Below are 26458 nucleotides of genomic sequence, written 5' to 3'. Positions count from 1 at the left end.
TGATACTCCGAGGATGACGAACACAGAAACATGTACGAGATACACGCACAGGGAAGCCAAATGGAAAAAACAGGTTCAGGAAATTGGTCAGTTCCTGTACAGAAGAGATAGAGACGGAAAGAGTGGGAGGGGGTCAGACTGAAGACAACCAGAAGGAGGAACTGACAGCATTTCTTATTCTGAGTCTGAAACCTGACAGCACGCTGGCAATAATTTGTCAGATAAAAGACAGCGAGATATAAATAACAGTGACAAAGCGATCTGCAGCGTCAAAGAAACGTATGGAAAAGACGTGGGTAAAGTGTGGCCTGGGGGCCACAAGGGGCCCTTTGCCTGTACTTGTGCAGCCCTCATAAGGTCACGACAAAACTTCAAATGAGATTTTAAGATTTATATCTATTATATTTTATATCTATTTTAGTTAAGTAAGTTACTTTTGTCATGTCTTAATTTTCTTGTTTCCCAATTTAATGCCAGTTTTTGTTCCCCAGAGCTATTACTGTCGAAAATGTCTGCCAATATGTATGTTTATGTTTCAATAAAATGCAGATATTTGACATATTTTAAGCAAATTCTATCATGACAGTTAAACTTCTGCCTACTTCTGTTCTTGTTTAATAATATTTAAGACACAAAATTTGATTAAATTTAGGATTATTTTCTCCTCTCAACTCCAGTCACAGTATACAACATGGGTAACTGGCCACTCTTCCTCCCACAGTCCAAAAACCTGCAGAGGCAGCGTACTGGTTTAACATGTAACCTATATCTGCTCTTTAAAACCAGCAACTCTAAGATCTGCATTTGATGCATATGTTTTAAAGAATGATTCGGAAGACACTTGCGGGTTGGTTACGGGTTAAAGTGAGGTTAGGGTTATCTGTCAGGATAAGACTGTGTGCCTATGTGTGTGTGTGAGGTGGCGTCTTTAGGTCAGCCCCTTCCTTCTCCGTGCCTCTGTAGTATAAACTTTGACCCCCGGAGGCCCCCTGGAGCAGCACAGATGACCTCCTCTGAAATGTGAGCCATTAGCGTTCCGCTCAGAGCAGACAGACACCTGACCCTCCGGATTCTGACTGAGGCATGTGGCCCCAGACACAAACACTGATATAGACACTTGCATGAAGACACCTGTGACACACACGGCAAGGACCCGAACTATTGAAAAGACCCATATAGGCGACTTCAATGGCAAACAATAAACATGCGCTGGGGTGAGTCTCATGTGTGTCCACACAGGCACACAAGCAGTTCTCACTTGCAGCGAGTGCTTCACAACATGAGCGGCATATATTACTACAAGTCTATTGTACCAGCTGCAGGGAGAGAGTGTGCTAGTCTGAAGCTGGTAACAAAAGAAACAGCCACTTTGCAAAGCTCATGTTTCTCCAGCGGACCTGACAAGTCTATTTGAGCGTGAGAGTGTGTGTGAGAGTGGGAACTATAGAATCCTGAAGAAAAGGGACGGTTCATCCTTCACTTAAAGATTCAGTCACTTCAGACATGTTGAATAATACAGTGTGTAAAGTCAGAAAAAACATTTGCAAAATGTGTATAATTTAATAAAGTATTTAGATAAAAAGATAAGATTTAACATATTTTGTACAGTTTACAATATTTCTAAAAATATGATACTTGGATAACCTTTAAATTATTATTATTAGACATTTGATTTGCATAAAAAAGCGTAACAAAAATATTTGTGTTGAGAAGCAATAAAAAAATGAAATATATGGTCAGTATTATTTGTTATGAGTTTATATATCACAGCTGATATAAAACATATATATATATATATATATATATATATATATATATATATATATATATATATATATATATATATATATATATATATATATATATATAAATTATAGGTCATTTAAATGATAATAACAGCGACATTAAGTTCACAAAACATTTTGACACAAATATATTTGTGTTGATAAAAAAAAACATGAGGTCAGTATTATTTCCCATGGCTTTATCACTATTATTGACAATAATAATAATATATTATATTGGATTTCTCTCAACAGGTTGTCTTTTTATTTCAACTTTTGAATCATGCCATCATTTTATCTGCCACTATTGATGATGGATATTAACATGTGACTCCTTCAAGCATGGCCATTTAACTGGTCAGCGCCACTGACAAGCAAGTGTCACAGTGACACACGAGCCACTGCATCTTCACCTGAAGCAGCATTACTGTACCACTCTAGCCCTTTACTCATCCAAGCTCCAGCATCTGAAAACACTCCTCCAGCGCATCCTCTCTCTCTTTCCACGCTTCCCTACTGTTCAATTTTTCTCCCTCAGCCGTACTGGAGTGCAGCTTCAGCCCGGACTTGCTAACACGTCGCTGCCCCCTGAGGTGCGGCTGGAAATCCATCCTGGTCCTCCACTTCCAATGGACACCGAGTATAGGGGGTAATAAGACAGAGCAGTAGGGGTGGGATGGTGATACTGAGGTTATTAAGCCGGTACACACAAACACACAGCTCACCGCAGGGACGCTGAGTCCAGGCCCCGGGCAGTCAGGGGCCAATTTCTCTTTGTGCCAGTGTGCATTTTGTTCACAAGACTTTGTCCAGCAGTGCAGCTCTCCACTTTTGAGAGTACAGTCCGAGGAAAATATTTGTTTTACCGCTATTGTTGAATAACTGCACACCTTTTATTCTAGAAAATTTAAGCCCTGACTTGGTTATTTTACAGTCAGAGCATTAATAAACTGACTGTATTCGATGTACTTTCATAATAATAAGTCATTGCAATAACTAATAGGAAAAGGTTAAATCACAAAAAGAACACCAGAATGGATGGATGGATGGATGGAGGGACAGGATAGACAGTCAGACAGACAGACAAATAGATAGATAGAAGTAGGAAAGTAAAAGATATGCATGATGCAGGCAATAAACAAACAAAAAATAAATAAATTCAAAAAATGGAAAATAAGCCACAGCTTTTCACAGCTGAAATTTCTCAATACTTCATATTCAAACTTCTACAATATTAATATTGAATTCAAATATAACCATGAGACCCCCAAATGTAATAATACAAAGGTGTTTTTTATTCCTTTGAAGTGACTGCTCTGGAACGTCCACCTAAATATGCAGGTCACATGAAACCAAACCCACATTCTGGGGGTCGTACTGTGGTGCATTCAAGGAAAATCCTCCAAAAACCGCATTTAAGCCATCATGTAATGCCAACACTCCTCTAAAACCTAAACAAATTAAATTCATTTAAGTGGGTTAACAGCTCCTTCAGGCAGTGGGACGTGTTTCATTGCTGGTTTTACAGACCAGCAGCTCCAGTAGCTGGTGGAGTTTCCAAAAAAAAACACAACTCCCACATCACTCTGTAAAGACTTGCCGGGCCCCTCTTATTTAGGACAAAAAAATAAAGAAATTATGGATGAGGTTTTGTGAAATGGTGCAACATTGACGACAAAAGAACAATGATCACAGCAAAAAGGATAAAGGGTCTTTAAATGGGATTTGGCCTGACCCACCGAATTTTAGCCAGGAGGCGATGGAGCAATGCACAGCCAGTGGTGGATCATTTTTCATCTCCAAATCTGCTTTGGCATGGTCAGGAGTGTGTGTGTGTGAGGCGGGGAGGGGGGGAGCATGGCACTTCCACAAAACATTAGATGGCCAGAGGAGGGAGGGGCTGCCATCCAGGGAGCGTTGTGGTCCATCTCTGGTGGTTTTCATTGGTGCTTCCCTGACAACACAAGGCTGGGTCTTCCCTCACTGCTCAGCTGAGCAATCAGGTCACCTCATCTTGACAGACAGTAACACACGCACACACAGACGTAAACATGCAGACACACACACACACACACACACACACGCAGTTCCACACGCAGCCTGCAGCTGTTGCCAATGATGTCAGTCCTGATTTGGCCGAACTAGCCTTTTGTTTCACTGCATAAACACAGAGCAGAGGACAAGACTTCATTTTGGCAGTTCAGCAAGAGTTTTTTGTTTTGTTTCCCCAACGGTTTCATTGTGTCAATCACAGCTTCAGTCATTTACAGTACAACACCAGCAGCTTAGAGGTCTCTGTTAGATCATTTACACCTGTCTGAAAAAAAAGTTGTAACAGTAGTGAATTATCTTCAACACAGAGAATTATTGGATGAATTGAAAATACATTTTGCTTTGGTTGTGAGGAAAAATATGTGTCCTTATAAACGGTGTGGACAAAATATATTGTCCTTCTTTAACTTGTATTTTCTCTTTTTTATATTTAAACTATTATTTTACACACATTATATGAATAAAATAAACATTTTTCACATATAAATGAAGAGTTTTTATTGAGTTACTTAAGCATTAGATTTGATAACCATTCTTTTTCTCACGAGTTATTTTCTATTACACAAAACCAAGAATTGGTCTGTAAATCAAAACATATAGTACTTGCTCAGTGACCGATCCATTTATTTTCACCATGTTCTTGCAAGTTATGAAATATAAAACTAAACTACGAAGGAATAAAACAGAAAAACAAACACATGAATTACCTCACTAAAGGCAAAGCATCTGTGCTTAAGGTGAATTTCAAAAGCAAAATAAAAGTTAGTCAGCTGAAACAGAGTTCATGAACTTCAAAAATCATGTGCATAAACTTGAAACAAATGATGTTTATAAAGCATTGTCGTAATGCAACAAAAGAGGATTCATATTTTTGTCCTTTTGACTTCTATTTTTCACTCTTTCTGCTCTCTTGCGATTTTTACATCAACTCGACAGTATATTTTAAGCTTTTTAATTTGCCTAAAAAAATCCAAAAAGTACTTCAGACAAGTCTTTTCACCTGCAAGAACCAGCAGTTTCTCTTCTAACTCATGTGTTGTGAACACTCAGCATTGGTGAATTGTTAAACTCAAACTCCTCGACCCTCCCCACCCTGCAAAAAAATGCACACACCATCTTCCTCCAGCTTCTGATGTCTGTTGGCAGGGCTGTCTGCGGAGCTTAATTGCTACTGTCTCCCTACCCTCCGTTCCCTCTTCTTCCCTCGCGCACTTGTACATCCTTTCATGGCAAACGGACAAAAAGTGTTTCTTCCATGCGAAAGAAAACTGTGGCGATGTGAGAGAGCGAGCCAAATTCGCCAACCAGATTTTTTTTGGAATGAGTAAATTCAGACCGCACATGTGCACAACAACGTCCCCGAGCTCTGGAAGCTTTTCCACAGCGTTTGAAGATTTGGAAAGTTATGGTTGTTTACGAACAGGGTGTCAACTGACGGTTATCAACGAGTGATTTCACAACTTCCATTTTTTTGTATTTTTTTAGGAGGAGTTGCTAACTGAAAAGCCAATATTGACTCCTCATTAAGTCTGAAATTGAAAAAAAAAACAGGAGACAAATAGTTAAAGTAAAGAGTGTGGTGACATAGATAAATACATTAATTTGTTTAATTGTATGTTTTTTTGAACTTTTAAATTTGTTTAATATTGATAAACGTCAACATCTATGTGAGAGATAATCCCTCAGCAGCATATGCAACTGTCTAGTGAGCCAGAAAAGCCAGTCATACGGCACTTGTTATTAGCTCCAACTTCAGGTTGTGTCACAAGATTTCAATTGAAATACGGCGACAATAAGAATAAATAATGGGACGTCACAGAACATGTGGTGTAACAGCTTATAATAATAGTAGTAGAAGTTTATTTCAATCCCACATCAAACATACAACACCGACTCTTTCATCTCCACTTGATCACAGGGATCGAAAAGGAGCAGCGAGAAGAACAGTTGTTGTAATTTCAGGCCCCTTTTTTAGTATATTTTCTTTTCCCAGACAGACGATCAAACTTGGGTGTTTCTTATGACTTACAACGTCCATTTTGATTTCCAGAGTCCTGTTAGTTAACTTAAGTGTAGATTGTTATTACACTTCTTTGTCCATTATTCGACAACTTCAGCAGGATTCTGAATGTGTGTTAGGTGAAGAAAATCAGACAGACAGACAGACAGACAGACAGACAGACAGATAGATAGATAGATAGATAGATAGATAGATAGATAGATAGATAGATAGATAGATAGATAGATAGATAGATAGACGGATAGACAGACAGACAGATAGATAGATCAATAGACGGATAGACAGATAGATAGATAGATAGACAGACAGACAGACAGAGAAATAATTTCACATTATATTCACCATTGCTTAAAGAAAGCATGGTCGAGATCAGAGAACTCATCTCATTCGACATGAGAGCTCTTGTGTCTTGGTGTCAAGAGCTAATATTGCAGTTGCATTCAAAACAAATCGTCCTTGGACACAGCATCCAAACATATCATGACGCTTACTAAGCTCCTGTTTTGCTATAAATAACCTGCCTGCTCAACACATTCCCCTTGTTATGTACACAACATAGCAGAGCAGAGGCTTGTGGAACAACTGCTGGAGTCATGATTTTATTAGCATTAGCGCCAATTGCCGTCTTGTTGGGTACAATAAACGCCTTTGTCGGAGAGCGCGGCGCGGAGAATGGTCGGGGGACGCATTGTCGGTTTGTAAAGCAGTGGAGCGCGATGTCGTATCGCACTTGAACGTTTGGCAGCGGTGTCACCAAGTAGCCAAGCAGGAAGACCGGCATGAATCAGTCGGATACCAAAAGAGCAGCATTGAGGATATTAATGCTGCGCTCAGGGGAGGGACAAGATGCTAACCGGCCAGAGAGAGTCACACGAGGCGAAGACAAGCGCAAATAAAGCCGATTGCAAAACGCTGTAAGTGCTTCGTCTTGGCTTTGTACTCCAGAGCAGCCATGTTGGGTAATATTGCCTGGGAACAAATAATCTGAAAAACCTCAATTGCCCCGGCTTTTTAAGCTTCATGAAATATTAATCTCCAGACATTTTCCCCAGGAACATCCTGTGCTGCAGCTGATTGCCTGATAACCCACAGTTTTCACTCACATTAATAAAAAAAAAAAACATTCACTTCTTTGTAAGTCCAGGTGAGCGGCGCGACAAACGCATTTATCTCACGGCAGTTTTTAATAATACACCCCGTTCACTTGAATATGACACCAGCACGATGGATGGACAATAGATGACGATGGTTTTGTATTTATTTGTTAATTTCCATCTACATTACTCTTCAAGGGAAATCCAAAATCTTTGGATCCTTTGTTTGCCCTCATATATCAGCTAGAAAACCTACAGAAACAGACAAGCAGATGACTGACTCCCAGCCGCATGAATCAGGAACCTTCTCCGCTCAACTCAAACATAGTTCTTTCTGGGAGTTAGAGAAGAAACGGACAAGAAATATTTTTACATGACTCGGCGTAGCCTTCTGGCTTAGCTCTTTTCTGTGCTGATGTAAATAGTTACATTTAGAATTTAGTTGAATAACAGTGATTTTATTCATAGAAAGATGGATGTGTGGATAGATTGATGGATGGTGGGTGATTGGTTGGATGGACAGACAGACAGACGGATAATCAATAGGAAGAATAAAATAATGTAAAGGAAAAGCTAACTTTTGTAAATAAATTGGTAACAATGTAAATATAAAACTTGTGAAAAATAGACACTGTAAAATGACAATCACAGTGAAGAAAAACAACAAGGGGAAATGAACATAAGGAGAGAAGTTAACACGACAGCGAGTCAAATGGAATAAAAAAAAAAAAAAACAGTGATGATGCAAAAGTCCTTATTGGCTTTTAGTAAAAATACACCTACATGCAGCTGTAGGTTCAATTATGATCTTCTATTTTCGACTTGACTTTTTCACTCAAGCCAAATGATCTAACTTGTTTTATTTTATTATTATTTTGCACCCTGAAAGTCATTCACTTTGATTCCCATCAGCTATGCAAGACAAACACTGTAGAAAGCCAAGTCAGAGCTTGTGGTGTCAGTACCAGCCACACGTTGTGATAGACATTCCCCACCATCCGATCATAGCCGCGTTTCTGACACCGCTGAGTGGCGAAACGCTATTATAACATTATGGAGCTTAACAGCCAGCAGTGCAGCAGCTGATCGTAGGTCAGACTCCTGTTCCCAGTGATATTTTTTTAAAGACCAACATGATATCGTGTTTAGTAAAGCAATTTTTGGAGGCCCACGGGCAGAACAGAAGGGCAGAGTTCACCCTCAGCACAAAGGACGAGAAAAAAAACGAGGGCTGTGAAGTAACATAATAAATCATTTGAAGGGATTTTATAGATTGCAGATTTAATGTCCATCTGATGGAAAAAAAAAAGATCCAGAGTAAATCCTCTTAGCTGTTTGTTTGGTAATCTGATTTAGTCTGATTTTTAGGCTGCCATCTCTGGTTGTGGTTACTGATGCTGTCTCTGGATTGACCATCGCCATTTTTAACACCAATCCCATCTCCCCCTCCGATTATTAAGGTTTATTTCGGATATATTTACAAAATTCCAGCACTGGCGGGATTAGACGCACGCACACAATGCTTATGAAATGAAGCTCAATCCTGACATTGCTCCAGAAAGACACACCATGGCTGTCCCCGCTCCAAATAAATGACCTACTTTGCACATTAACACACATTTACATGCAGGCAAGATCTCTGGCATCTTTATGGCGTCTGTACTCAGCTCAATCACTCCTTGCTGAAAAGTGCAACGTGGCTTTTGTCCAATCCTTAGAAAACTAAGCCTTTTCCAGCACTCCAGACACATTTGAGGAGATCATTCAGTCTGCGCAGCCGACAAGTTGGACCATATTTCCTCTCGGGCTAACTGGGAATAGGTGCATAATATGTACCAGCTTCTCCGGCAGACCTGCTTTTGTCGTGAGAGCCTGTTAAATGAAGGTGAGGCTGACACAGAGGCCCACCTAAGGCGCTGGCGGCACAGGCAGAGCTATTTCCAGACCACCAGCCCCTCCCATCTCCTACACCTCCATCTCTGGCGGGGAAACCACACCAGTGCACAGGCCCCACTCACAGACACAACTCAAGAAAGGATCCATTATTCACACAGCCTGTTAGGGGACTGGCACACCGGGGTGGGATGCAGCGACGGGACACGCACATCTACTCAACTTAGATTTGCTCGAGCAGGCAAAATCCATAATGAGAGTCAAATATTTTTAGTGAAAGAAAACAAATAGCTCAGCATCCTGTGGATCCTGTTTATGTGCTGTGGGACTGAAGTAATGAGAGAATGTCGCGGCAGTAAAGAAAGTGTGACAGGAAGCTGGAAGGAAGTGTGAGCCATCCAAGGTTGTGTTGCTGCGGACGCACAGCGCGGTGCAATAAACGCAGATTTGGACGCACGTCGTATCAACTTCGCCAAACGGTTCAACGCACAGCACCGCTCCATACAACATGACACGCAGGGGAGTTGAGTGCTTTCTCCCTCTCCAAAACACACACACACACACACACACAATTGTAAACAATTTCCTCACGGACCATGATAAGAAAATGTGGTAAATGAGTAATCTGATATGCATGACTTGAGGTTTCTCAGTGCCTTTCTTTTCCTCTTGGAAATCGCAGGTTGCATCCATAATTTACACCAGCCTCCGTCTGTTTCTCTCTTTTCCACTCGCCTCCCTCCCTCTTTTTTTCCTCCCCATCTCCCCTTCTCTCTCCTGGCAATCTGGCTTTTGCAGCTTTGCTCATTTGCATATTGCAGAATGTGCAGATGCCACCAAAAATTATTCACCTTCCAGCGTTTTGATGCCGTTTCACATAAATTCCAACTGCACTATCGACACAACAAAAAAGAGCAGGGCTCGTGAGTATCAGAGGCATAATGGCATGTTGTTTAGTGTGATCTTCCCGCTCATCCTCATCAGCCCAATGACATCATCCATCATGTCAGTCAAAGGTTCCTAGAATGAGGCGATGAGGATTGATGGAGCTCTCCTTCCAAACCCCTTTTCAAATAAACACCATGTGGTCTGAGGAAAAGCGGAATAAATTCATGCCGCAATTCAACAACCGTCTTATTTTGCATCACCTGCAGTCTCGTCTGGGAGGTAACGCTGAGGAAGACGAATGACGGGATTAGCATTCCGCCTGTTCTTGGAGAGTGAAGCCAATATTGATAAGGGGAGGATCAATGGCCCAACAAGGTAACTGGTCATTGGTTCAGCAGCGCTAGCACTTCGCTGCAGGTACAGCCCCCCGGGGAGCTCTTGAAGCCAAGCCAGAGCACGGCATCACCGCTGCAGTGCTTTTAAATGGGACTTTCCTGCCTCAGAGAGCGGTGATAAAATCAAACAAACATTTGAAAAGTGACATTTGATTAGACTGCTGCTCCTGATATGGAGGTGAACTGGACTGAAACTGAAATGGATAACTCAGAGCCTGTGTTTAGAAGGTGGTAACTGATGAAACATCTTTGCTTATTTACATATTGAAACATATTGCAGGGTTTCCGCCAGGACTTTTTCATACTGTGGAAAAAAAAACGGATCGGAAGGCAGCTGATCAAGAAGTGAAAGGAAGGTTTTGTCACTAACTGACTTGGTGACAGTAAAAACGCCTGTTTTTAATCATGTAAAGTAAACCTGTCTCCAATCCAAGCCGCCCTCATGCAGCCTGAGCACGCAACTTAGGTTCCGCACTTCACATATTATGAGGTTTATTATTACATTACATTATTACATATTATGAGGGGATTTTTTCACGAATAACACAGCGAAAACCTTCACATTCATGTCCACCTCCATGATGTGTTAAGCGTTACCCGCGTGTTTCGATGTTTGCACTTTGTTTTAATATGTTTAATCACATGAGATTTCATTTTTAAAAAGTGGCGGTGTGCCACGCTTGCTTACATATAGCGGAAACCCTGTATTGATATTAAACTAACTACTTAAGATATGTTGTTTTTAACCGTCCACTGGCATCAAACTTGGGTAAAAATGGAAGTTTTAAATGATCACCCTTCAGGGTAGCCAGTCAAGTCATTCTACTGAGCCTGAAAGCACTTCAAACACTTACTGTTGGCCTAAAAAGAGGCCAAAAAACATGTTCTAAAGATCATAGCCTGCAAAGATGGCTGGGTGCTATTTGCCACTCTAAACAGCTAACTTCCAAAAACCAAAAAGTTGAAGGAGACGGAAGGGAATTTGAGGATGAATGGTCGGAAAGCCGATTTAAGGAGAGAAAGAGTGGCTCATGAGTTGTAAGGAGGAGTCTGTGGTGACGGAGTAAAAAAAATTGCCACCAATAATTCAAATATTGTATTCCACTCAGCTACTATAGGTAGCTATGTTCAAGACATGCCAGTTCTAAATTCAATGAACACCAATGTTGCTGGACTGATAGAGTTTGAGAGCCCGTTGTTTACTCATTTTCAGACTAACTAACCTGCTTCTTCTCCACAGTAAGACGAACAAACACCAGTGAACAGGTCTGATAACAGCCAAGGACAGACTGAAGATCAACCACAAGAATTTCAGTAACTACTGAGAAGCCAGTATTTCATTCAGAACGTGTGTATTCAAGGACAGATTCCAGTGAACACAGAGTCAATCAACTTTTTAGAAGTAACGGATTCAATTCAAGAAAAAAATGATCCGTACTTAATCACCTGATTCGCATTGTTGCGGCTGGTCGGAAGCTTAAAACATTCCCTGACTTCATATTGCCAGTGTTTTCTGTCCAAGGACGAACCACTCGTGTGTTTTAAAGACTGATGCACCAAACCATCTTTATAAAGCCTGTCACAATCCTGTTGAATTTAATCATTCCACCAGACTGAGTTGTTGAATCGGGATCCTTACCGGTGGATGAGGACACTCCAGTGTTTCCTGGGAACTCTGTTTCTTAATCCTCATCAATCACAGCCGTAGTCTGAAATGAAACAAAGCAGAATGCAAAGCTCATCAGGGAGTGTGACAAAATACAATCTGCTTTTTACTGATAGGAAAACAAGACTTGGGTGGCGTTATTTATCGAGATGGAATAAAGCATCCTGTCGCGCATGTGACAGATTGGAAGCACATAACAAGAAATGACAGAGCAGCAGAGGACGCGCATCTTAAATCCCCCAACAATATGCAACATAAAATACTTAAATGACAAATACAATACTTTCTTGGGAGCGGGGACGTGCAGCAGCTGTCAGTCAACTCCTGCACTCTAATTATAGAGGCATTTTTATGACTCTGGCTCTCAGTATACCATGCAGATCCACTCTGATAGTTTGCAAGTCCTCACAAGACTAGAAAAAGCACCTCATGAATAATGTTGTCAAAACTCTCCGAACTTGGTGGCTTTAAAATATAGTCCAGATGTGAAGCGTTTATTCGTGATTATTCATCTATACGTGACCAGGGGTGGGCCGGAGAAACGTTCGGGGCACCCCCTTCTTGTCACCCCAAGTCGTGAACAGCACTTCCATACACATAAATCAACCAAAAACATAAATAAAATTTAAAAAAAAAATGAATGAGCTATTGCCATCTACCCAAGCATCATCCTCTACGTGAATATGTGCTTAACTACCTAAATACAATCTTTATTTGTGGTAAAAGTCACTTGAGCACAAAGAAGCCCTGGTTAACCAGTGCTCATTACAAGTGCTTATGTTGCTGTTTCCGCTGGCAGCATGAGCCGAATGATCGCTCCTAATCGAGGTTCACCAGCTGGGAGGTTACCTTTCCTCCTGAAGAACTGGGAGGACTCCGCTCTCACCATTAGTCACTGTTACCGTTAGTCAGCGGAGCGAAGCTAATACACGTAACGCCCCTCATATTTTCTGAGACCTGTGAACTGCTTGTTACTGCTATTGCACAACAGCAATTAAAGAGCCTAATAGCCCCACGCAGAAGCCATGTTTATCCACTTATTAGTTCAGGAAGAAAACAAAATAATATCACCACAAACTGAACAGGGAAGAGAGCTCATCCTCATGGGAGGGTTTTGGGGGGTCACGTTTCAGCCAGGGGCCAAAAGAAGAGATGAATAAAAAGAGCCTTCGATGAGAAAACTATTCATATCAATACTTAAGTAATGAGGGCAAAATGGGAAACTATTTGTACAAGAAACACTGACAGAAACCAAAAGTCTCTATGCTGAAAAAGCCCCCCCAAAAGTGCTCCATAAAATACTGCGGTTAGCTTCAAGAGCTCTATTATCAGTTCCATATTTTTACTCAATGCAGCCAAGGCGCCATGTGTGGCCCGTCAGTCACATTTTGCCCATGTTGACATGAGTTGACATGAGACAAATCATTTTCTGAGCTTATATGTATTGTGTTTTGAGGACAAAATTGAATATAGACTTAGTTCAGATGGGAAAAAAAGAGAAATACCAGCTTATTTTTCAAGCGTAACCGAATCGTAAAGTTATCCTCTACACAGAAGTGTTGAGCGTTTCAAAGAAAAACTGTATTCACTCTGGAAAAGTCTTCCTCCAGCAGCACATTGATGGCACTGGCTCAGACTGAAAGCAGAACCTGCTGTGCGTTTTCCACTCAGATGCAGCAGGTAAATCCAATGCCTGTGTGTTTTCAGTTATCTGAATGGAGCTCGATATCTAAAAATGCTCTCACAAAGGCATCATGGCTCCAAATGATTCCCTAAGAGATGTGACAAAAAGCGCAGCGGAATTCACCAATCATCTAATGAAACATGAAAACGGTGTGGTATTATTGTCTCACCCGTGCTGAGCGAGAATATGGCCACTGCTAGCGACTCCCGTTGCCGATCGACACAGGCAGAATTATCAGAGGGGGGAGAAAAAAAAGACAAACAAATGGATGCATTGATTCACTAGTTGTTTATTTACAGCCCTCCCTTGAGAAGAAACAAATTCCCATGTCGAGGCTTTGTTTCCCCTCACACGACACAACAGAACGCACCAGTGGAGAGGTGAGCAGGCCAGAGACACAATCAGAGATGGAAACGTCTGCACACACACACACAAGCATCTTACATCTGGATTCATCGGACTCCGATGGGTGCCTTCACAGATGCCATTAAACATAGCAGAAGGCGAGAATCTTGCGGGAAAGAGGCTGCCATCTCAATAATTTATTCAGAGACTCATCTTGTCTCGCACCAGGGGGAGTTCTGCTTTCAATTTACACCGTTTTCCTCCCAATATTCAAATCCAGGAGCAGATTTGTTGCGATTGGCACGCGGAAGGTCAACGTTAGCAAGCTAGCATCACTGCTCTCCTCAGTGGGCTCATCTATTAGCACAGGAGGATGGTGCGCGCGTCTTCTTTGTTTGCTTCATTGTGTACTGGGTGACACCAGAGAATAGGTCTGTGGAGCGTAGAGACAGTGTTGAGGGTCTCAGCTTATTAGGCTGCTTTCCAAGGACACAGGAGGCTCTAGACGTTACACTGGCTGTGTACGATTGCTAATCATAGCACAGATGTACGGACAGCAGAGAGAGCGAAAACCCATAAAGGACAAGAGAGGGAGGGCGAGAGGGAGGAAGTCATGCTAAAGAAAAATGAAGTTATCCTTGTCCTCTCTTTGTGTGTCACATTGGGACGGAAACTGAGTCAAGCATTAAGTCCTGGAAGACAGGGGTCAAATGTGATAGGATAAGCTGTTACTATCCACACAGAGCAAACGACAAACCGGTGAAAAATCCCCAGTGAAACTGTATTTTCAATTTGTCTGTTTGAAATCTTCAGCATTCGTGGGAGCACAAAGGATCGGCTTTGTTGCTCGGTGCTGTTGTTGCACGGGTCCTTTGGGAACGGATCAGTCAATTTCACTTTACTCTCAAAGTAGGCGGCATCCATGCAACAGAGGCAGAGAACATACTGGAGGTGTGTATTTGTCTAGAGAAGTCTTTTCTGCTGAAAGGAGCTTCTCGTTCTGAAAAATTGTAATCCTACTTTTCAAGAACGGGGTTTGTACACAGGAGGTGCTACACACAGCGGCGCGTGATCAGATGAATAAAGTTTTGTTCTCAACACAGTGCTGCAATGCTAAAGCTATCAACTGCTGAATCACATTTTTTTTTACGTTTACATGACTACGGTTTGACTTTGGCTCTTAAGGTCAATTCAAACAGGTTTCAGAAAAGGATTCCCCAACCAGAGTTGTGTAAATTGAGCTGCTTTAAGAGTAGAACTTCTGACAGCGACACACCGATTTCCATGATTACCGCAAACTGAAAGTACGACTATATATTGGAATGTTTGCAGACAATAGATAAAAATCTCAAACAATTTGTTGTCTGAGTAGCATCCACTTGTTCACATTGGCCATTAGCTGTAAAGCTACATCAGTGCAGTGAGTTTGTAATCTTATTGTGTTCCACAGGTATTTGAAACAGGATGTCTGTGCGAGCCTTCAAGTGCCACAGGTGATCCCTTCAGACTGGACCATCATAGTAGCTAGCAAATGCTGCTGTTCCAACCCCGATTTGAACATTCGCCAGATCACGTTGTCTATTAGAAGGTGCTGAATGTGGAATTACTCGCGGATGGAGCCTTCAATAAACACAAAAAAGTTCATAATATGGGGTTAAAATGCTGATACACTATTGCAATATCGGGTGTGTCGATATTTTCTTACACCCTAGGAATGAAGTATCCTGTGTATTGGTTTCCAAGACACAAAAAGGAAAATGAAGCCACTTCATGCCAACATGCTAAATCCTAATAAGCAACAATTTTTTTTTATTTTTTAACCAAAGCATTTCTGTTTTTTCACCTTCTTTTCTCATCCACTTAATCAGCGCTTGCTTTCATTTTATGAAGGCGAACAGTGAAGGCGACGGTGACTGGCTCTTGGCACCCACTGCCTCGATTTCAAGCTGCAAACAACAAACTGAGGTTTGTTGTACGAGTCTATCCATGCCTTACTCCAGTCAGGAATTACACATTGCGACGCTAGCTTGAGCGACCTGAAGATCAGATGGGTGTCACAAAGAACAACTTGCCAATCACCAATCCCGAAAAATTGAGGAACTCAGCACACCCCGAATTACGACGCATCAATATGTACCCAACCCCTGCGTGCAACTGTGAGAAACTACTCGGAGAACTAACTGTTACAGGCATGAATGGCCTTGTGGTAGCCAGGCACAGTGCAGCGGTTCAACACGCCCTCCATAACCCGCTGAATAACAGGCGAGCAGACAGGCGGCGGGTCGACCACAGACATTTAGCTCTGTAACGTTGCCAAGTCAGCCGACAGGACCGCGTTGTGCGGGCCTAAGGAGAGTGGGAGAGGCAAGTTAAAATCTATGAGTGCATCAAGCGTTAGGTCACCAGGCTTCAGCTTTCTCTTCTCCCTTCCAGCCCACCTACATATGCCTTCGATTTGCCAGCATTGTCTCATGATTCGCTTAAGTCCACTTTCTTTTGCTCCCCCTCGGGAGTCTTTGTGAACGTACAGAGCGCTGCCTTGTTAAACTTTAAATGTCAGTGTCCGTGGGATGCAGCGTTGCATCAGTAGCCCTTTGCACCCTGCGCCTTGTGGAAAACTGTGTAAACAGAAGGGAAACTTTGCACCGGTATGACACAGCGTGGAGGAATGCAACAATGGATGATGCTTTTCTCTCTCCAGCTCAGTCAGCCACTGGTCCGCTCCTCCTTCTCTCTGATTCTGGGCAGGTCCAAAAGCACCCAGTAATTATCAGGGTTATTTTCTCCAGAGGACCAAATCCCTGTTTATGAGACCTAGTGTGTGTCACCCAGGCCTGGCTGTGAAGCCACAGGACTCTCCAGAGAAAATCTGGCTCTGCTGTGGTTGCCAGATTGTGCACTTAGTTATTTTAAAGTGTAAAAACAGGGGGGGAAAAAACATTTACGGTAGCTGTGTTACCTCAAGTAAGAGGGTATTTCCGTGTCTGCAAATAGTTTTTTTCTGGAACCTCCAACTTAAACAATGGGTAAACAGTGAAAAAAAAACGTTTTAATTGGCTGCGCTTATTCCCTGTTGATGTGAAAAGGAGATCTGCTTTTAGGTTCTAGTGAATTGTAAAAAAATAATAAATGGTTTTCCACAGTCGCTGGTCGGACTCCATCCCTTTCCAGAGCTAGACTCCCCGGAGAATTGCAACCTGGGTTTGTAGAGCACATTTCCTTTTGGCAGCAGCCATTGAGGAAGTGGGACTATGAAAGGGCAGTGGTTAACAAGGCCTGTAAAAGCACTAACCAATCAAACAAGCTAGGTATTATACAAGTCAATTAGAGACAAACAGGCGGCAACCTTGTGTCACGAATCGGGGGGACGGGGTTGACTTGGCAGCGCGGGTTGTTAGTCAACACAACAGGAGCCTCCGGCAACCTGAGTCTCAAGTTAAAAAGTGAATTTGCGTGTAACCAACTGTTAGCTGGGGTCAACAGTACGCGCACACAAACAGATCAAAAATCAGCCGCTCCTTTCACAAAAGCTGCTTCCTCTCCGTTTCATCACGCAGGCCAGGCTTTGTTAGTCTGCGGAAATGCCTCTGGAGGGAATGAAAATACTGGCAAGTCCGAGCAGCTCTTTTTGAAGGGGGAGAGAGAGACAGAGAGAGAGAGAGGGACGGGGGAAGAGACGGGTCCTGCAGCTGCAAGATCACACACACGAAACCACACACACGTACCCATGTAGGTTGAGGGTTCAAGTTACGTACAGAGATAACAACGTTAACCTGCAGAGCGCAGACGTCAGCGCGCGGTCACAAAGTCATCGCAGAGCCGGAGCAGGGACGGGACAGACACAGAACTGTGACTATTGTTATCAAAATTATGGGCAATGAGCGCTCACACCCTTGTTGGGAGTCAGGGATTTTCCAGACTGGGAATTACAGTCGGAAAAATAAAGACAGCTCTTTTTCCTCACAGTTCATATGACCTGTTACTTTAAAATTCTATTGGTCACACGAGAGTTGACAAAGGTTACGATGTCTGATAACATCATTGTACAAAGCTGAAAGAACCAAACCGTCAAACACAAAAATGCTTTAGGAGCAAAAAATTTGAACTGTACTTCCAACTACTTTAAAGTTTGTTTTTGTAAATTCCATTACCTCACTCCACGGTCGGACTACGACACATGCAAGTATTTAGCAGTATTTAAACATATGACTGCAATCAGTCAATGGCCAGGAGTTAATGCTAAAAAATATTGAAGTGTCCAAGTACAGTTTTTTTCTCTTCGTTTCAGGGTCACCTTATATTATTTATCTGATGCTTACCTGCAATTACCAGTGAGTCATGTTGTATGATGAAACAATGGGTTGAAAGGAAAAAGAAAAGCACCTGGTTTACATATTATGTGGATTATAATGTGGGTATTAGACACCAGAATTTGGAAAAATCTTTTTTTTTCATGTTAAAAACACCTGTTACAAAAGAGGCATAAAAGAGCAACACTGACATATGTTCTATTGTGTCCTGTTATGCCATTAGAATTACAAAAGAAAATATTATTCATTACTCCTAAAACATTATGATGCAGCTGAAACGGTAAGTTAAGAAGCTCAAGTGAAGTTGAAGTGGACGCTGTAAACATTCATCATGATCCACTATCCTCAAGAGATCCACTAATTCATAATGAATAATTCATGGTCATCATGCTAAAGTGTGGGCTCGGAGGCACCAGTGAGCTGCGGAATTTAGTTCAGTTGAAAAAGACAAAATCCTGAAGTAAAACTGTCTGGAGCGCAGCAGGTTTACTTCAGGAACCAATGTCAGCCAGAAACAGCTTCTCTGTCTCCTAGTGCCACCCACACTGACATCGAGTTGACCCAGGAAATTTAAAAACAGCTTCCTATTTTTGCTAAATATTTCATGTAAAATGAAGCGCCCACACATGAAAACTGACAGACTTGCCCTCCTACCAGTTTGTTTTTAATATCGCTGCTAGTTGAGCTGTACTCCACCACGCTCCTGTCACTCACTGTTGCATGTGTGCTTTAGAGAAAAACTGCAGCGCATCCTCTATGATGGCTGTTTGATTGTCCTCAGACAGCTGGATTATTCCACTGACATTCAAGATACAAGGAGCTGCCAAGTCATGGCAAACAGTAGGGATATTCCATATCAGAACTGGCCCATGGAAGCATGAAGATGCTGCTGAAGATGTTGGCTGCACCAACAAGTCAGAATGTAGGAGGGCACATGTCCAACAAACACTTACACATCACACATCAGGGAACATCCCGACACCCCGGGACATTTCAGGAGGACCTCAAGCCTTTAGTTAGATTAATCACATATTTGGGATTCAACAACATGCTGAAAGCACAACATTGAAAGCACTATTGTCCATTCTTGTGTTGATAAAATCTTCCTTTAAGTTACATTCACAACATATTTGTCATTAATATTACATTATTAATTTTACACGTGGGATTAATTGAGATTAAAAATGTAACGTATTGACAGCCCTTATTGATGCACTTCAAGTTTTTATGTTCAGTTCGTGTGAACAATCTTGTTCAAAACAAACATTTGTTAACATTGATGTCATTTTTCAAAGGTGACAGTGCTTCTTATTTGCAACCAGGGTCAGATTATCCTCTCCGCCGAAGTGGGCATCAAGCTGGTGGCACCAAGAGATTAAAAAATATTTGTATTATTGTATATGCTTGATCATAATTCCACTAAATATGCAGGATCTGGAAACTTCAACGCTCCAGTAGCAGAACTTTGAAATTGTTTATTTGCGAAAGTGCCCATAAACACTAACTTGTTTCACCATCTGAATGTGCCACAAAGAATTCCGTCACACCTGAATGCACCGGTGGCTGTGTTCAGAGGCCTCCAAGTGAGCGCAGAAGGAAGGAGACAACAGGCTGTTCATTATCATTTTTGGCGTGCCTGGTTGATGTAAATGAAAGGACACTTTTTGCCTGAAAACCAGGACAGTTTATTGAGCTCGGGTCAGTACAGTATTTACGACCACAGTCAGCCCAGCTCTGCAGGTGGTTCTAGCCTGATCAGTTGTTCAGACCTATATTGGCATCTGAATTGAACACGTGTCAGCCAAGGAGAGGACAAAAATAGATGGTTCAAACTTCTCCCAACTGGTATGGAACTGTGCCATGAATAACTTTTTCGAACTACACATCCAAATTAGTAGCCACCATGACTGCATGGGAAAGTGAAGCTTCCCTGATACCAGGAAAAATTTGGCTGGATTATATCTAAAGATAATTCTGAGCCATTTGCAATACAGACCATAAATGGCAGGTCTTTATTCAACCGCTGGTTTCATAACAGCTGTTTGCAGTGCGGCTACCATCTCCTGTCTTTGGAGCATAATGGTGATGAGTAAGTGCACCGTGCTGTGATAATAGATATGATGGCTTTATGTTAGACAAAGGAGTCCAGGCTGTGATAAAAAACAATTCTCTTTAGGTAGTGTATGAATACACTTATAAACTTATGATGAGTCAATGGTGTACATAACATTTTACATTGGAGCTGAGCATCTCAGCCCCAGCTGGTCAATTCCAACTTCTACACACATCTTACTTTTATTACACATCTGCGTAGAATGTATTTACAATACAACAATGTTTCACTCCATGCATCATCTAAATAATTTGCTTTGTTCTGAATATTTAACTGCACTTCTGTGACCACCGCTCAGACATCTTTGGAATGAATAAGGGGGGTCCACATGTAGCTTAAGCACTGGGGAAAACCCCATTAGTTTTAGTCAAATATGCCTCCAAAGTCAGTGCTGCCTCCCCATCAGTCGAGTTGGACTCCGCCTTTTAAGGTAGGACTTTAAGGAGGACCATGAAGGATGCACAATGCACTCTGCTATAGTGTTCCCTGTCCTCAAAATCCAAACCCCAAATCGGAGACACCAAATCACATATTCCTGCGGAGAACCCTGGCAATACACCGTGCTATATAGTATCGACACTGCTAGATCGTACCGCCAGATTACTGCCAATATACAGTCCTATTCCCGACGATGAAGTTTCTCACTCACCATCTTTATGAAAGAGTCCAATCCCTGCTCACGACTGATACAGCTGCAGCAATCTGATGTTGATCTCACACTCCTTAAATCAGTTGTCACCCACAAAAAAATAAATAAATAAATAACTTTTAATAACTTTTCATGTAATAACCATCTTTTTAGGTTTGAGTTTGTTTAATTTTTTTGACACAATTATTGTGAAAAAGTATTTGAGAGGAATATCATTTATAATCCATTATATATCGTGATTTCAGAAGCGTGTAGTGAACCGAATTCGGGTCGCACAGTGACCTTGGAGTGGCTCACGGTTGCTAAAAGGTTGGTGACCCCTGCCTTAGATCCTTTAACCCCATGACCTTGTACAGGAGCTCATTCTTAACGTCCTCTCTACATTCCCATCTAAATTCGCCATGCTTTTGCATAATCACAACCAGGGTCACTGGAAACATTAATGGCTGGCCCTGGCTTTGCAGACAAGTGGTGCATCAGGCAGAGATCCAGCATGTGCTCCACTTACAGCAGAAAGGTGCCTGAAACACTGTCAGACATCTGAGAGGAAAAACAGATTCAAGATTCCCTGACAGAGTAGAGAAGCTTTCAAGACAGCTGCTCGAGTTTTCCTCTCTGTCACTCTCATATTCACACACAAACACACTCTCTGCTCCCTCTCTCCTTTTTAGCCAGTGACAGCAGGCACCCAGCGATGACATGAGGAGTGTCTCTGGCAGCCAGTAAGGCAGCACTAAACAGACCGAAATATCTGCTCTGACAGACGGACAGACCCGTCACCCACTAAGACATGTGTGCAGCTGTCACCCCCTCCTCTTCTTGACTCCCGGTTTGATTTTCCTTGAAGAGACACGCTCACCGATCCAAACATGGCTTCACTCACGTATTCTCTCGCGAAAGCACATCAAGATTTGAATTTCTATTTAGGATATTGTGATTTTTCTCTTTAACTCCCAAGCGGAGATCAGCTTATAAGGACCAAACTTCCAACATGAGGTCAAGAGTTGCACCCATTGTATACATGACCAGTGTTGGACAGGCGTTTTCTCCTTTCATTCCCTCATTCTTTTGTTCTTACTTTCCCTCTTGCTCGCACGAGAGCTTGCTCCTTCTATCTCTGCAGCCCTCTCCTTCCACAGCCGTTCTCAATTAGGGGGGGTCAGGGAGTAGTGCAGTGAAGAAGTGGGGCTCTCGCATGTGGCGCTCGAAGAACCCACATAGCAGCAACAAGAAACCATCGCTGCAAATTGCGGCACAGAAAAAACTGACGGTGTGTATGCGTGTGTGTTGGTATGGGGGCGGCTGCCGGAGCACATGCTGCATAAATCTGTTCAGTGTCAACAGGTTGTCAGTGACCTCTGACCTCTTTATTTAAACAGTTGAATATGACAATACTAACATTGTGATTGAGATAAAAAAAAGTCTTTCAAATACTTTATATATCACTGCTTTCATTCTAAAAGAGATTTTAATATTTAATTTCAGACGTAATGAGTTAAGAAGTAGGTAATTAAATGAAGATAAAACACTTTTCAAATTCAACAGTTGAATTTCAAATCATCAACAAATTATATGGAACTCTGATGCCTGAAGGAGACTCGGAGAACTTGATATGAATACAAATGTTTCGATAACCATGGAAACCTTTCTATGTTTACCAGGTCAACACCATCTTCTTTTATTGATCTACATTTGTACAAGCGATGATGAGCATGCTGACAACATAGTGAGTGACAACATCACTGTTCAAATTTACAAACAAAATAAGATGTGCTTAACAGTTTGCTCCCACACTCCCAATTTGTAGCCTAACATTTGCACTTTTCTCTTTATTGAATTATTAACAATATATTACACGTCACTTTGTGCTGTGCTATTATTCATAGACCATATTTTGCAGTATGTTGCTTGTTATATTTTCTAGTTAAAGCAATGTGCTCACATGGAGCACAGAAGAGGAGAGAAGAGACTGTATAGTATATCTTTTCAAGTAGGGTTTCAAACATGTCATTTCATCATTTGGACTTGGACATTTTTTCTCCATTTATGGTGTTGTACTATTTTTAAATGTGCTTTATTGTATTTTATTTTATTGAATTTCTCCCAATACATTCCTCCAACATTCCTAACTTGTATTTAACTTCTTCCCGACTATACACTATATATCTTTCTTGATATGAAAATGTCCTACTTCTCATCACTAATCGCAACTTGTTGACCCGACGCTTAATGCATCATCTAAGACAGTTCATTAATAGTGTCATTTTGTTTACAGCTAAGAAGCCACCAGGCAACTTTAGGTGTGTAGCTACATCTAATAATTATTGTACTACACGTGTATTACTAGTTTTGTTAGTTTAAGTTTTGTCATACAGCCAGTGTCAGTTACTCTATCATGCCACACAATAATAAAAAAAGAACATAATAATAACCCCATTCACAGTCTGATACAAGGACCAGGAAAGCCACACACTGAAACCTCCACCAGAAGAGTAGTGCTTTAATTGCTTTGTTTCACGGGTCCCCACTGAGCAGCGGCGAAACTGGGGGATGCAATTTACAAGACACATCTGCAGGTGTTGCATTTCAAACTGGGAAACTCAAGCTGAGACGGAGAAACATACAATAACACAAAAGCACATTCAGACTCCTTTATACTACAGGGACACAGGCGCGCATCGCTACATGGGCTTTGAGAGGAAAACTGCTGAGCAAGGCAGGAATTTAAAGTCTGCACCTCCATAAAGTTTGTATTAAATATATTGAAAACATTTACTTGCACCTTCACTTTGACCATAGTTTCATGAAATTTGAAGATTGAAGTAGAAAAACTTGCTCATGTGGGTATAGTCCAGGCACTCAGGTTTCCTCCCAGAGCTTAAGTAGTGACTCTAAATGGCACGTCGCTCGCGTAGCTAGGTTTGGCTTCCCCCAAACACCCCATTAAGCAGAGGAGCTACTGAATGAAGGAGCTTGGTTTTGAAGGGTGTGGCCATAAATATGTGACTAGACTTGGGGAAAGATTCAGGAAACAGCTTTTAACCATCACATACAAAAGACCCTTTGTTTTTCAATAGAATATAATGCTTATAATGCTTATTTCCATTTGAAATGTTAATATATATAATATATAAAGTATAATATATGGAATAATTTTGCCTCCATTTGTCTCTGTAAACGTGTCAAAAAGATGTAGAAAAAAAATGAGGTCCTTACAACTCTAAATTTCATTTTGATTCATTTTTGATTTATTGAGTCAATAAAACACATTCAGAGGAACCAAGAAAATAATCCATCATGCAAGTTATCATTACCAAGGTTTCCGCCAGGATTTTTTTTAAACTGTCACGGGCCCCTTCTCTACAAACCTCCCCCTACCCCCGAATGGAGCGCCAATGGAGAAGCAATAGAGAAGCAAAGAAGGGAAATTTTAGGACATTTACTGAATAGGTACCATTAAAAAATGTTTTTAATCATAAAGAACATTTGTCTCCAATCTGCGGTCTGTCTCTTCATATGTATGCATGACTTGAGCTCCCTGAGCAATTGGCTTTGGTCATTATATTTTTCCATAAAACACACCAAAACCCCCCATATTCATGTCCACCTCCGTGAGGCGTTACGCGTTATCCGCTAGTTTTGATGTTTTACCCTTTGTTTTGATACATTTGATCAAAGAGATTTCAGCTTTAAAAAGAGACCAGTTTAGTTAGCAGAAACCCTGATAAAGTCGGCGAATATTTACCTTGAACTAGGACTTCATTCAGCCGGCTGTAGTTTGACTCTATTGCAGCAGGCATGTGGTGCCTTATTGACAGCTCCTAAAATACATGACGGGTCCATCTGATGAAAATAAGCCCTCACTTTTGCCTGACTAAAAAAGTAATGAGCAAATGATGAAGACGAAAAGCGATGCATTTTTCCTCTAAAAACCCTTAACACGGTCCCACTTTTTTTTTTTTTTTTTAAACCCACTGCCAACACGGCACTTTCAAAGCGCTCTGCTCAGAATTAACACTGTTTGTTAAAGTAGAGAGTTGAGTAGTTGGGAGCGTGGCAGAAAGCCTGTCTCCTGATTTCTCCAAAGAAAGAGCAATCAGCTCTGCTTCAGACAGCATCCGACAGTCTGCTTCAACCAGCGCCGCCATTGTCATGTTCTCACATGTTTGGCACACACTTGTTCTAATCTATGCAAATGAGACCCAGATGGACACGTATGGCGGTGAACAGCATATGTGCCGCACTTCTTCCCCCCGCCCCTCCTTCAGCCTACTTGTACGATACTTTGTAGTTTTATTAAGAGTTACTCATGTTACTCTCATGCTGGCACACCGCCATGCCATTCATCGAATTATTGAAATGAGAACATCATGTTTCTTTTGTTTATTGCCGTGAATGAAACTAGCTCATGAATGCCATTTTTCACTCCAGAGTCCCCCCTTGGAGTGAATTCTGCCTCAGCACCGGAGGTAGGTCCCGGGCATTATGAGGAGCCATTAATGAGTGTGTGGCGTGGCGTGTTGTGATGCGCGACATATTACAGCCATTCATCAGAGCAGGGAGACACTTGACAGGCGGACAGCCAACAGGTTGTGTAATCATATAACACAACCATGTCAGGCCCTGCCACAGCTCTGTGTCCCATTCAGGCATCTAATGTTGTTTTCCTCCGGGTAATTGACGACGCCAGACACAGACCCGGTGATGGATAACATCATGGACCCGCTGCTCGACAAAGATGGCGGTGAATTACACAGTGATGTCATTGCCAATTACGTACACATTTGCAGATACTTAACAGCAAATTCCCTTTTTATCACCACTTCTTTCCTCGCCTCCGCTGGTAATGGCAGCAAAATAATTGTGGAGATCTGATAAAATATGATCGTCTCATCGGAGATAACATCAAATATTTCCTGTCACTCAGAAAAAGGTTCATGTTTTGGTGAGGTTGGGTTTCTAAATACTTTCTGCTGATCAGGGACTTTAACTGGAACCTGCCTCATCTTGTAACGGAGCTGGTGCCTTGTTCTCACACGCCACACCGGGATGTTGTCATGAAAGGGAGGGGCTGCCGAATGGGACTCCCTATTTAATACTGTGAAGAAACAGTTATTTAGACAATAACCATCTCCTGATTAACTTCTCAGTGCACACAAAAGGACAGTGACAGCAGCTGTATCAACAAAGCAGGTTAACCTATATTGCCGTGTTTTACTTCTTCTGATACTACCACCATGACTAAAACTAGGTATGTGGCTATGCACATACCTAGATTTAGTCATGGTGCGGCTAACTGGACACAAAATATGATACACGTTTGATTAAGACACAAGGGTAAAATAAACATTTGAGACAGTGTTTCAGAAGAACAATCGTGATAATACATGTAATTTTTTCAGACATTATTGTCAGTAGAGGGCATTACAAATATTTACAAAGGCTCAACAATAGCATTTAAAAAAAGACGATTGGGAGAAAAAAAGTCGATATATTAGGACGAAAAAAGTATTTTTAAATGTATTGCTGAAAATCAAGTGCTGAAATGCATTAAAGTATTACATA

General features: G+C 41.6%; 1 protein-coding gene across 5 annotated transcripts in view; it reads right to left on the bottom strand.

The window, feature by feature from the left end:
• zmiz1a (zinc finger, MIZ-type containing 1a) overlaps positions 1 to 26458 on the bottom strand; it is a 122272-nt gene that overhangs the window by 56075 nt on the left and 39739 nt on the right. For all 5 annotated transcript variants that reach the window (XM_053875296.1, XM_053875298.1, XM_053875299.1 and 2 more), the window contains exon 3: positions 11766 to 11835. The gene's annotated coding sequence lies outside the window, so the exon portion shown is untranslated. The remainder of the gene's footprint in view (positions 1 to 11765; positions 11836 to 26458) is intronic.

Source organism: Synchiropus splendidus, chromosome 9, assembly GCF_027744825.2.
Source record: "Synchiropus splendidus isolate RoL2022-P1 chromosome 9, RoL_Sspl_1.0, whole genome shotgun sequence".
Classification (NCBI taxonomy): domain Eukaryota; kingdom Metazoa; phylum Chordata; class Actinopteri; order Syngnathiformes; family Callionymidae; genus Synchiropus; species Synchiropus splendidus.
This window is presented reverse-complemented; position numbering and strand designations above follow the sequence as displayed.